Source organism: Salvelinus sp. IW2-2015, unplaced genomic scaffold (assembly GCF_002910315.2).
Source record: "Salvelinus sp. IW2-2015 unplaced genomic scaffold, ASM291031v2 Un_scaffold4026, whole genome shotgun sequence".
Classification (NCBI taxonomy): Eukaryota; Metazoa; Chordata; class Actinopteri; order Salmoniformes; family Salmonidae; genus Salvelinus; species Salvelinus sp. IW2-2015.
In genome coordinates, this window is record NW_019945298.1 from 14,783 (window position 1) to 21,453 (window position 6,671).

Below are 6,671 nucleotides of genomic sequence, written 5' to 3' on the forward strand. Positions count from 1 at the left end.
AGTTGGGTCTAGACAGTAGAACCCCTCCAGTGTCCCACAGACAGTGTCTGAGGAAGGTGTACATGACTGCTTTACCATCAAACCCAAACCTATAGAGAAAACATGTCACTTGGTATCTGAAGCTAAATGTAAAGTCTGTTGTATTTCATCAAAACAACAGCTGATATAGTAAAGTAGCTCAGTGTTTATGCCCAGAACACAGAATTCTCACCTGGATCACATGTGGTACAGTTGTTGCATGTTGTTTTACCACTGGGCTCATCAAGGAACGTGGAGTCAATACAGGGCTCACAGGGGGTGAATGTAGATTTAGTACAATGACTATTTACATGATATCCTGTTGAAAAGAAAACCAGAAAATAATTATATTTTGGTATTATTATTATTGTAATTATTATTGTTGTGAATTTTATTATAATCAACCTGGCCGTTCTGCCGACCTAGGCGAGACAAAATAATTGCTGCCCCAGCAAAACTAGAATAGCAAAATGAAGTTGAAAAGATGTCTAAAATACATATTTTCCAAATGTTGAAGTTAGCTTCAATTTAGGTCCTGAATGAAAGGTAAAAAAACGTATTTCCCGGACGTTGAAATCAGGTAATAATTAATTAATTATAATATAATTATTATTATAATTAACCCTTCATAAAAATACACAAGGTCCTTACCATTCCTACACATTATGCAATCTCTATCACCTATTTTATAGATGGCTGGATCATATGTGGAACAGGGTTCAATGTTTAGAAGGATAAAAGTTATATGTTAGTGTTGATGATGTATTAATGTCTGGTGATTCATATCATGTAAAGACGGTCCTTACCTTTTAAACACATGGGACAACATTCATCCCCTATTCTGTACTCGGCTCTACCACATGCAACACAGGATCCAATGCGTTCAAGCACCAACAGAATAGGTATCTGGAGGTAGAGAAAAAATACACTAATCACTCAAATTGAAACTGATGTTGTGTATTTGTAAAACTTACAGAACTAGTTAGGAAAATTCAAACAAAAATATGCACAAATCAAATATTATGTAATTATGAAGAACCATTGTAAACAGGCTTTTGTAAATGTGGTGGCGTATTGTGAATTGAGTGCTGTTTGATGACAGGAATTTCTGTTGCGTGAAAAGAGCCTCGTACAAACCATCCTGATCTCACGAGCTTACATTCTGTTTCACGGCGTACAAGGCTAGTAAAAAGATGCAAAGCCACAACATGTGCAAATCAGAAATGTTTCACTTACAGTCCATATCAGGCTTTCAAACTGTGCCATGGTTCCTCATTCCTCCCCAACTCACTGGAAGACCCAAACACTGGATTTGTGAAGTACTTAGGAGTTTTGAAGTATTGAGATGAACAGACCTGTTGACTTAATGTATTTTAGTACGTGTACTGTATAGTAAGAATAGCTCAATTATATTCTGCTTAAATATTGCATACACTGCGCAGTTAATAAATATAATATAGTAATGTATGTTGGCTGGCCACCCCTGAGTTAGTCACCACCATCAATGTGAATAAAAGTGAACTGAATCATAATAAAAATAACCTTTAAATTTGTAAATGATGATCTTGCTGAATTAAATCACAGAAAGTTTAAGCTAGTTTGAGAAGTATGAAACAGAAATTGGCAAATTATTAATAGAGAATGCTGCCATCTTATGGTGACGAAGCCTTGTACATTGAGCAAAGTCCATTCTACCAAAGACAGCACAGCACATTTATAAACAGTGCATACGTACAAAATGGACCCTAAAACTTGCTTTTTCAAGCAAAAGTTGACATTTATAAAATTCGAACTTGACATAAAAATAAGCCCAACTTCCCTCAAACTTTAGACAATGCCTACACAAAGTTTCTAGTGGTTGAAGTATAGAATTGAAAACTAGTATTTTATGCAAATGGGGGATATGACGGACAGGCTTATTCATAACAATACACAGGTTAATTAATWAGATGCAATCATTTACCGTTAGTGAGAAGAGGGGAAAACTATTTTGTTAATCTTTGCATTTTTAAATAATTACAAATAGGCATCCATTTCCTAGGCAATTATTAATAAATGTGTTTTGCATAGATTGCTGTCTTGTATCTCAATTGCTTGAGGATCTGTTCTCTCCCCCAATACCATGTCCATATTATGCAAAAAAGCTCAAATAACCAAAAGAAAATGACAAGTCCTTCAACTTTAAAAACATGAAGCATGTCATCAATACGGAAACATTTGAAAGCGTTCTATCAAGTGCATCGCGAAAAACCATAGAGCGCTTTTGATGAAGCTGCTCTCATGAGACCGACACGGAAGAAGATCCAGATTAACTCTGCTGCAGAGGATAAGTCATAGAGTACCAGCCTCAGAAATTGCAGCCAAATATAATGCTCAGAGTTCAAAACAGACACATCTCAACATCAACTGTTCAGAGAGACTACGGAATCCATGCCTCCATGGTCGAACTTTCTGCAAAGAAACTACTACTAAAAGGACACCAATAAGAAGAGACTTGCTTGCCAAAAACCACAAGCAAATGGACAATTAGACCAGTGCATCCTGCACCAGTTTCCAGTAACTGGTGTATCCAAATATTATCAAGTCCATAGATAGTTCATAGTCTGGGAGGTGACAGACGTTGTGGTCCTAAGTTATGAACACATTGACTTTTCCCTGGAGAGCAGAGGCGTTCTCACCTCCCGACAAGCTGTTCCTAGCAAAGTGAACTAATTTATACTTCATCAACATGTCACATTCATTTTAGACCAGGTCTGTAGGCTGTACAGAACGATATGTTTCCTCCCTCCCGAAAGCATCTTTACCAGTGCGCCCACATGAAAAGGCTACTTCGCTGACACAAGTAGAAACAGTTCAGGGATGAGTAAGTTTCAAACATCCCCCATTGAACAAAACACAGTGGTCCTCTCCAACAGGTATCTAGAAGTCACATCTCTAATGGAGGTTGGTTTAATGGTTTCATTTCTTTACACTACGAATGAATTGCTGATAGAATCCTGTTATACCAACCAGATCTACAATATAACATTAACATGTAGTGTTAAGATAACTCTATAGATGGCTGACCAGCCAGCCATGGGACCACAGATTCAGAGTGAGTCCCGACTTGTGATGGAGGCTGAATCCTGGGAGAATCATTTAATTTATACAGAATAATCCATTACATTCTACAATGTTTTGTAGACACAATAGCTTAGTCCTATTTCTTTATCATATCATTAGGTCTTACATTCGTAAGTTATAGACATATTACACTTAACTTATCAAATATGTTGAAATTCTATTCTGTACACAATTTAGTAAACCTTGAAGTGTCCTTACCCGTTTCCAGTTCCCCCAACAGCATTGGTATTTCCTGATCTGATGCCTATCAAATGAAGTCAGAATAGTTAAACACATTGGCCAGTTTCCCGGACAAGTATTACATCAGTCCTGATAGACTAAGAAGCGCATTCAATGAAACTTTTCCAATTTAAAATGCTTTTTATTCCAAAACTAAGGCAAATCTCGTTGGAAACGTCCCAATAAATTAAAATCTCAGTCAGAAGAAAATCACAAAGTCAGAACAATCTATAACAAATGTTCATAGATTCCAAACATACCTGTGTAATGTATTTAGCGGTCTATTTAAAAAAGACAGATGCCAATATTGTAATAAAACTTAACCATGTAACCATACATAACAAACTCAGTAGTAAGCTACACTATGAGAAGAGAACCATAGACAATTCACAAGTAAACTGAATATCACAGGCAATGAAAACCATGAAATCCCGTCACAAATACAATTCCAGTCAATCTTTACCTATTGTGTCTTGTTCTCACCATTTCTCTGGTTTGCCATAAATAAAAAACACCAGCATATGGCATCAGAAAAAAACATATGAGACACACCAGCTATGAATTCCAACTATGAGTGAGGTCCTTAACTCCGCCATTCCTGAATCCGACCAAAGGCAGTCCTGTTTTATTTCAAGAATTCACATCTGTTAAAACAGAAAACGGAAGGCGATGGTTTATCTTTAAAGTGTCCATTTGAGAGTATTATTAATGTATTCTATATCTTCAGGAATAAACTTAACCAACTAATCATTTCCACACTGACTTCTTGTTTTGACAAATGTTAAATGATCCATATGAATAAGTATTTTACGCGCATCAGAACCACCACAGTATCTGTAGATGTTGTCCGACCACAAATACATGTTGAAATGTTAATAAAATTGCATTTGTTCCCTCTATTTTAATTCATAAACTGTAATGATGCTTCACAATCGAAATAAAAACTTGACTCATATGAATGTATGACAACACAATTAGTACTATGAGTGAGACAGAAGACCAACCGGTGCTTGCATGAATAAAACCAGGTTCAACAGCGGCTGTGTCTCTGGGCTGCCTACAAACCTCCTAGTTGAGGTCTAGACAGTAGAACCCTCAGTTCCCACAGACAGGTCGATGAAGGTCTACATGTGCTTTACCTTCAACCCAAACCTATAAGAGAAAACATGGATTATCTATCTATGTAATACAACTGACATATCCTCATAGCCATAACAACAGACTAAACATATCAGCGGTTTGTGTCTGGCTTCAGGCAACACACAGCACCACTCTTACCTGATCACAGTGTACACACTTTGCATTTATGAGACCATTGGCTCATCACAGGAAAGTAGATTCAACACAGCTGCACACAGCTGTGCTGGTAATTCAGTACCAATGCCTATGGACATTATTATCCTGGGAATGAGAACACCAATGTCAGTTTTTTCTGTTAGGTTGATTGATTATTAACGTCTAAATGATCCCATATGATGTTAAAAAGACGTCCTTACCTGGTGACACATTGGGCAGCATCATCCCACTATCTGACTCGCTCTACCACATGCAAACAGATCCAATCGTTCAAGCACCACAGATATAGTATCTAGAAGAAGAGAAAAATCACTAATCACTAAAATTGAAACTGATGTGTATTCATAAAACTAAAAACTAGTATAAAATTCCCTAACTAAATATCCACATATTCAAATATTAATCAATGTAGAAACATTTTAAACGACTTGAAAATATGTGTCTACTGTGAGTGAGTGCTGTTGATACCAGAATTTCTGTGCGTAAAAGATAGCCTCATACAACCATCCTGATCTCACAAGTGTACTTTGTTTCAGCAGCGTACGAGGCTAGTAACAAAAGATGCTAAGTCACAAAATGCAAATCAAATGTTTCACTTACAGTCCATATGAAGCTTTCAAACTGTCCATGTTCCTCATTCCTCTCAACTCACTGGAAGACCCACACACTGGATCTTGGAAGTCTTAGTGTGAAGTATCGAGATAACTGACCTGTTAACTTAATGTTAGTTTAGTACATCACAGTAAGAATAGCTCTATATATTATTCGCTTAAATATTGCATACAACTGCCAGTTAAAAACATAATATAGTAATGTACGTTGGCTGCCACCCTTGAGTTATCAGTACCACCATCAATAGTGAATGAAACTATCGAAGCATAATAAACTTTTCAATTATGTAAATGATGAGTCTTGCCTGAATTAAATCACAGAAAGTTTAACTAGTTGAAGAAGTATGAAACAGAAATTGCTATTATTATTAGAGAATGCTGCCTCTATGGTACGTAGCCTTGTACATGAGCAAAGTCCATTCTACCAAAGACAGCACAGCACATATAAACCTCATACCGTACAAAAGGAACCCTAAAAACTTGCTTTTTCAAGCAAAAGTTGACATTTATAAAAACCGAACTTGACATAAAATAAAACCCAACTTCCCTCAAACTTTAGACAATGCTACAACAAGTTTCTAGTGGTTGAAGTATAGCATTGGAAACTAGTATTTTATGCAAAGGGATATGACGGACAGCTTATTCATAACAATACACAGTAAGATTAATTAGATGCAATCATTTACGTTAGTGAGAAGAGGAAAACTATTTTGTTAATCTTTGCATTTTAAATAAATTACAAATAGGCATCCATTTCCTAGCAATTATTAAAATGTGTTTTGCATAGATTGCTGTCTGTATCTCAATTGCTTGAATCTGTTCTCTCCCCCTTTCATCTGCACTGAGGTCATACTTGACAGTTGAAATCAACAATTAGTAGATTGTTTGTCTTTCATATGTGTTATATATAATATGTTTAGTTAATTGATGCTCATGCATGCTCATATGCTGAACCATGTCTCTTTTGCAGGACTACCCTGCTTAAAGGTTAAAAAATTAAAATATAGATATTCCATGATCATTGCCAAATTCCTCACCTTTTCTGTGATATTTTCATACTCAAAGAGGTAGCACAGCCTACACAGGAAGCCATTCACGAGTCTGAAAATATAGTGTGCTGTCTTAACTCCTCCATTACATTGGCACAAATAAAATCACTGTATATGGAAAACATATTGGCTTTAGAGAAAAACATTCTAGTGCCGCAGTAAAAGTATGCATATTTGACCTCTATATACATTTTTGAAATACATACACACGGTATAAATGAGGCCCAGGTCTGTTCGCAGCATCTACCCCCACAGCGGGCCACAGAACAAAAAGTACAGCCAGGCAAAGTCTGGGCTGCTGACGGAATCATGTATGTTGTGTCCTATATTCTTTGTCCGTTTAAGACCTAAAAAT

The 6,671-nt window shown here is 36.4% G+C and overlaps 1 long non-coding RNA gene across 1 annotated transcript in view; it reads right to left on the bottom strand.

The window, feature by feature from the left end:
* LOC139026155 (uncharacterized) overlaps nt 1-6,671 on the bottom strand; it is a 9,598-nt gene continuing 2,927 nt past the window's right edge. Inside the window, exons 2-5 of the long non-coding RNA XR_011477868.1 lie at nt 1,255-1,373; nt 825-924; nt 212-337; nt 1-89 (exon numbers count right to left, since the gene is read on the bottom strand). This is a non-coding gene — a long non-coding RNA (uncharacterized lncRNA). The remainder of the gene's footprint in view (nt 90-211; nt 338-824; nt 925-1,254; nt 1,374-6,671) is intronic.